The sequence below is a fragment of the Hyalella azteca genome, unplaced genomic scaffold (assembly GCF_000764305.2).
Source record: "Hyalella azteca isolate HAZT.00-mixed unplaced genomic scaffold, Hazt_2.0.2 contig3508, whole genome shotgun sequence".
Classification (NCBI taxonomy): Eukaryota; Metazoa; Arthropoda; class Malacostraca; order Amphipoda; family Hyalellidae; genus Hyalella; species Hyalella azteca.
In genome coordinates, this window is record NW_025933756.1 from 273447 (window position 1) to 280598 (window position 7152).

The 7152-nt window shown below is 36.5% G+C and overlaps 1 long non-coding RNA gene across 2 annotated transcripts; it reads left to right on the plus strand.

The window, feature by feature from the left end:
- Nucleotides 1-4373: 4373 nt before the first annotated feature.
- On the plus strand, nt 4374-5656 carry LOC108675790. 2 transcript variants are annotated; one of them, XR_001931136.2, is made up of 3 exons: nt 4374-4389; nt 5139-5236; nt 5589-5656. It is a non-coding gene; the product is annotated as an uncharacterized LOC108675790 (long non-coding RNA). The 2 variants fall into 2 exon arrangements; XR_001931137.2 differs by lacking the exon at nt 4374-4389 and adding an exon at nt 4460-4479.
- The last annotated feature ends 1496 nt before the right edge of the window (nt 5657-7152 follow it).

Genomic DNA, 7152 nt, shown 5'->3' on the forward strand with positions numbered 1-7152 from the left:
GTTTAGATCTTCTGTGAACAAGGCACGAAAAGGAAAAGAATCGGCGACAGGCCACATCAGGTCTACACTTCAGCGCCGACATCACTATGTTATGTTATGTTATATAATCCACCAGCCCAAAAGACAGCATTTGATACAAATTAAGACTGAATGCAATTCAACCTTCAAAGAGTACAAAAACTCAGAAGATTTATCTCACTCTGAACAGAAAGTTGCTCGAGCGATGACTCGACATTAATCCAGTTTGAGTTTGCAACAGGAAAAACAGATTTAATCTCACAAGTCTCCAGTAAAGTTTTTTATTGCACTTGTTCCCGACGCTTCAGAAACGAGCCTGAGTTTGCCGCAGCCATGAAGCCGTCCCGACTTCTGTCCCGTGTGTGATAAAAGGTGTGTCTAATTCCTTCGTCAGTGAACACATACTCTGACATAAATATTGAAAACCTTAAAAAATAAGTAAGATATTGTCTAAATAGCGATGCATTTTGCCCCATCCTGACCCAGTTTGGCCGCCGAAAGGTGGTTTCAGTGCCCCTTCTGAACCCCCACTCGAGGTGTGGGTAAAAAAGTAGGACATTATTTGGACAATATGACACTATAATTTTCTGAATAAGCTGGAATATGAGAGACGTTGCAGTTGCCGCACATATGAGAAATTTTCGAATAAGTCTGCGCCTTATGAATATGAAATAATGCACAATGGATATTCACATTACCGAACGAATCGAAACGAATCTTAAAGTAGCTCATATATAACGGGAAATGTGGTGCATACAATTACATATTTTTTACATACTTTCACATTGAACTGGAAATGGGAATTAATATTTGATTCAAACTGACTGAAAAATTAGGTCGGAAAAATACAATTTTTCGAAAATAAAATTTGTAAACTTTTCCCGAGAGTTTTTATTTGGTTTTGAAGTCCCAGGTTTGCATCAAGTTCCAGGTCGAATAAAGTCCCAAGTTATTAAGTCCCAGGTTTGCATCAAGTCCTAGGTTCGCTTCAAGTCCCAGATTCGCATCAAGTCCTAGGTTTGCATCAAGTCCCAGGTTCACATCAAGTCCCAGGTTCGCATCGAGTCCCAGGTTCGTATCAAGTCGCAGGTTCGCATCAAGTCGCAGGTTCGCATCAAGTCCCAGGTTCGCATCAAGTCCCAGGACCGCATCAAGTCCCAGGTTCGCATCAAGTCCCAGGTTCGCATCAAGTCCCAAGTTCGCATCAAGTCCCAGGTTCGCATCAAGTCCCAGGTTCGTATTAATGCTGCTCAATTTACCTGAGGACGGCGGGCAATTTTTTGCCGATGCGTTAACGGAGCTCAAACCTGTTCCCTGGACGCGAACTTTCTTCCTATAAAAGCTGAACTGTGGACCCGGACCACCAGTGCTATTCCCCCTGCAGACTCATCCGCGCTCTACAGTTCAGTGCACCGATACCTGATTTGTACTTAATAATTCAATTCGGATAATTGGCCTAATTAGAAGCCGGAAAGAGGTTGGTATTCGGCTATTTATAATATATATTATCAATATATATTGTATAACTATTGATATTAGTAACATCAAGGAAATAATGCATGGTTTTCTCAAGCATAATCGTAAGATCACCTTCATTTTAAAACACGAGTATATTGCGAGGTTTTCTTAATAACAATAATTCATATACGTTAAAAGTTTTCTGATAGTCTAAGATAGTAAATTCTTAGCTTTTGGTCCTTAGCTTTTACTAACTAAAACTAACTTTTTACTAAATTCTTAACTTTTGTTAACACAATTGTCCCAGCGTGTTGGTCATGCAGGTCTCGTTTTTCTCTCATATTCAGGATTCATAACAAGTCTAGGCATGAAAATATAAATTAATTGTTCTTCCAATAGCCATCGTTCCACGACTAATCAAATTTCAGAACATCTCCCTCTATGCTCAGCGATCGTAGGGTAAAAGTTGCGTGCCGTCATCTCAACATACGCAGATGCACATCGTGCACAACTAAATTTATAAACTAGGGACGATCGCATCAGGGCTGTTGAGCTGCGGATTACCCTGCAGAGTGCAGCTGTGTTGTAGCAAACTCACTCCCAGAGAAATGAGTGAGATTTTGTTCAAATATCGATGCATTCTGGGTTATCTTAACCCGCAGTTTGACTCGACAATAAAGAGGCGTAGCAGGGATACGACAGGTCATATACGTTTTGTTGCGGGTGTGGAAGTGTGTAACCATTTGAACAAAATAACATATCTTTTTTCTGGGAAACATATACACACAATATAGGGTGATAACCAACAGCTATTTTATTAAGAACAAATCACAAGACGAAACACGATGCGAGAAATTGAAACAAAATGTATAACTGAGGTGTTGTAAAACATGTGGATTGCAATGCAGTCAAACGTGGAGATCTTCTCATGCCGTTAAAGATCAATGATAGTAAAAGGTTTAAGGGACTATAAAGGCTTAAGGCAATATCCAGCATTTCGTGTGCGCGCAACAGACACTTCAAGACAGGGTCGCTAGGGGAGCATCTTAAAATAATTATTTTTATATCTGAATAACCCGGGCAAATACGAGCCTTTAGATGCTGCATCGTGTGGCTCCGAAATTCTCCTAGAACCATTCAAGTGATATTAGTACAACAACTTCAATTATTTTGACGGATAACTTGATTAATGTTAATAATTTCTAATTATGATTAACGTAGAGCTTTAACTTTCTCCTAGTTAGCCTGGAAACTGACGACTGTTGCATGTTCTGTTAATAACGATTCATCGCATAGGCTCAATACTATTTCAGGGCGATTATTTGAATTGATAAATTGCACTAATTTAGGCGATGTTTCATGGAAGTTTTTGCAAGAAACTGCTACCAAAACAAAGTTAAAAGACATGAATACCTAGAAAAAAATTTTATGTTAACTTGGAACGCGCAATTTGCACATGAAAATTCACGTGCAACTTTCTATTAAAAAAATTTAAAAATAATGCAGAATATTCATATTGTCAAACAAGCGTATTTCAGCTCTAGCGCAGTTGCGTTTTTTTTTTTTGCCTAGAAATCGAAAACGTGATCAAGTCGCTTGGACATCAAGACGAAAGCTTAGTGAAAAAACGAACAAAAAAATAATGAGTTACTCATATACATACGTGTGAGTGATTAAACGATTTACTAATACGTTGATAAGTGAGTAATTAATTCATCATTTAATCATATAATAAGCATCAATCATTCCTAATATTAATTATTATTGACAATAATCCTTAAAGAAATTATTAACAAAACTTATTTAAAGAAAAGTATAAAACTTTTTGAGGGAAAAATTTCATAATAATTTACTACAATTACGAATTATGTCTCAGTTGACCATCGTGCTTCATGCAATCGCTTACACTAAGTGACAGGATCTCGACAAAATAAATTTTAAAAATTCATTTACTTTTCGAGGTGATTATCGTCCGCAAACAATAAGTATAATTTATTTGAAAGATATAATAATGTTTCATAAAATCATAATAATTAAGTTATAAGAATAATGATAACATTATAGAAAAACAATAGTATTATGCGCATTGGTGCCATGTTTGGAAAGTATGTCAACATTAGGACACTGTGACCTCTGTATGTACATTGTTATAAAAGAAATAAATAAAACAAATAATAAGAATGTTTGTATTAAAAGAAATAAACAAAAGAAATAATAAGAATATTTATTTGGTTGTACGGCAGCGCGGGACGGCAGCAGGAGCGTCGGGGCTCCTACAGGTCTGTGCCGTCAGGCTTCACTACGGCAGCTAGAATAGAGCTGTCCGGCCTCACGCCTACCAGTACGTGGACATAATCACATAGATTTTACTTTGTGTACGATATGTTCCATGAGTGTTTTTACTAAAAAAATGCTTTATGTACGATTTGTTCCATGACTATATTTACTAAAAAAATGTTTAAATTCTAAAATTGTAAATTCTGTCATTTGATTCATGCATTGTCTCCAACTTTACGCAAGTGTGTAAAATTTCAGATCCATTGGAGAGGTAGAAGTATGTTAAAAATCGATTATAAGATTTGTAGCAGACAAACAATAAGGATTGAAGTTAAAGTGAAGTGTTGTAAATACGTATTAACCTTCAAGAAAAAACTGAGGTATATTGTACAAAATGCAGTATGTGTTCCATGAAGATATTGATAGAATACGTATTGGTCTTTGAGAAGGCGATTTTTGAATATCCTGTAAACCTTTCACATAGCGATTGAAAAACAGTTTACAAAACTTACAGATGGTGATTGTTAGATATTATCTAAACCTTCCCGAAGTTGATTATTTTATATTGTATTAAATTTTCAGAAAGCGATTGTTATATATTGTGACGAACTAAACTTAATACTCCTACGTGGATGAGTGAGCAATGGTGTACTCCTACGTGGATGAGTGAGCAATGGTGTACTCCTACGTGGATGAGTGAGTAATAGTGTACTCCTACGTGGATGAGTGAGTAATGTAATGGTGTACTCATATACATGCGTGTGAGTGATTGAATGATTTACTCGTGCGTTGATAAGTGAGTAATGAATTCATCATTTAATCATATAATCATCATCAATCATTCCTAATATTAATTATTATTGACAATAATCCTTAAAGAAATTATTGACAAAACTTATATAAAGAAGAGTATAACAATTTTTGAGTGAAAAATTTCATAATAATGTACTACAATTACAAATTATGCTTAAAGTTGACCATCGTGTGTCCTGGTGTCCTGGAAGCACTTACACTCAGTGACAGGATCTCGATAAAATACCCTTTAAAAATTAATTTACTTTTCGAGGTGATTATCATAAGCAAACGATAAGTAATTTATTTAAAGTAATAATAACGTTTCATAAAATAATAATACTTAAGTTATAAAAATAATAAAAGCATTATAGAAAAACAATAGTATTAGGCGCATTGGTGCCATGTGTGGATAGTATGTCAACATTAGGACACTGTGACCTCTGAATGTACATTGTTATAAAAGAAATAAATAAAAGAAATAATAAGAATGTTTGTATTAAAAGAAATAAACAAAAGAAATAATAAGAATGTTTGTATTAAAAGAAATAAATAAAAGAAATAATAAGAATATTTATTTGGTTGTACGGCAGCGCGGGACGGCAGCAGGAGCGTCGGGGCACCTACAGGTCTGTCCCGTCAGGCTTCACCACCGCCGCTAGAATAGAGCTGTCCGGCCTCACGCCTACCAGTACGTGGACCTAATCACGTAGATTTTACTTTGTGTAGGATATGTTACACGAGTATATTTACTAAAATACGTATTAACCCGCAAAAAAATCTTTCTCTCGATTCTCTTTATTTTTTTACTTTGTGTTGGATATGTTACATGAGTATATTTACTAAAATGCGTATTAACCCGCAAAAAAATCTTTCTCTTGATTCTCTTTCGTGTGAATTTGGATTTTCTCTAATGTTGGTCCATGTATTAACTAAAATTTTTAAATAATGATGAATCTTGTCTCCGAAACGTTTTCAATGGTCAACTTAACAGACGTTTTCCATGCCTATAAACTTTTGTCCAACATAAGCATTTGTTGCAGTGCTGGGGGCTGATGTGTTCGGTAACACGTACCTGTATCCTATATACAAGGACGAGTCTGGCATGGAAGTGTACGTTTCGTGTACCTCGTACGGACTCGTGCACTCCGGTGAGTGTTTTTTCTACAAGTGTACGTGTACAGGAAGTACACTTCTTGTACGTGTACGTTTCGTGTACCTCGTACGGACTTGTGCACTCCGGTGAGTTTTTTTCTACAGGTGTACGTACAGGTGTTCTACACGTACAGGTGTTTTTTACAGGTGTTCTACACGTACAGGAAGTACACTTCCTGTACGTGTACACTTCCTGTACGTGTACACTTCCTGTACGTTTACACTTCCTGTATAGGTGTACAGGAAGTGTACGTTTCGTGTACCTCATACGGTCTAGTGCACTCCGGTGAGTGTCTTTCATACAGGGAATTGACGTTGAAACCACGTTAATTAAGAGTTTATATCATAAAAACCACCTTGGTTAGTAGCTGATGTAGTTAAAATATCGTCAATTACGATGACAAAACGTTTTATTCCAACGTCACATGACTGGTGGTTTAAAGTGATTGGTGCTCCTAAGTTAAAATTTATATATAGTTACACATTAAACTCGCTATTTGCGAGAAGTAGAAAAGATTTTGAGGCCGTAATAAATTATAAGACCCTTCGATACACCTAACTTCGTCCGTGGGTCTTGGAGAATAGCGACCCTGGCTAATTTAAAACATTTTCACTTAAAGGTTCATTACTTCTTTACACTGTACAACAAGGCACTGTTGCACACAGTAAAGCATTCCGTAAAACTCGATTTACAAAGCAGAAAAAACTCGAAGCGATGCAACTGTTTTGTGAAATACGCTGCCTAATGGACTAAAGGCAAACATTTTCCATTATTCACATTTGAATAACATATTTCTTATATGAGTAATACGAGTCATTCCTTTCTGATTAATTCCTAACATTTCTAAGTATGAGGAGTGCAATACGAAGGCCCTTAGACACCAGATTTTGTATCGGCAGCGCAGTGATTGCGGTGTATGTGTTATACAGTCATAACATGCACACTGACCAGTCATGCTGCAGTTGTCCATATTAGGTTCTGTAGGTGCCTTGTGGTTACAGTTAGTATTGTAACTACTGCTGTGTAATCAACCTCACAAAAAAAGCAGCTGCAAAAGTTTTCAACCGCAAATTTTTGATAGGAAATCGAATTTTTCGTAGAAAATCGACTAAATTTAGATTTAAATGCCAGGAACAATTATATTTTACGTCATTTTATTTCTAATTTAGCGTGTAACAGTCTTTGCCAGAGCAATTGTCTCCTACATGATATATTGCGTCCATCCTTAAAAAATAAAAAGTAAGAGATTTTCTGATTCCCCGAAATTTACATCTCAGCTCACCAAATTTCACTGCCCCCAGAGCGTGTGTACGGACTTTTGCCCACCAAGCCCGGAGTGCTGCGGACTGACATCAACTCTGTGATTACACAGCTCACTCTGAAGAGCATCTGTCTCTTATACACATCTAGATGTGTATAAGAGACAACCTTTCACATAGCGATTGAAAAAC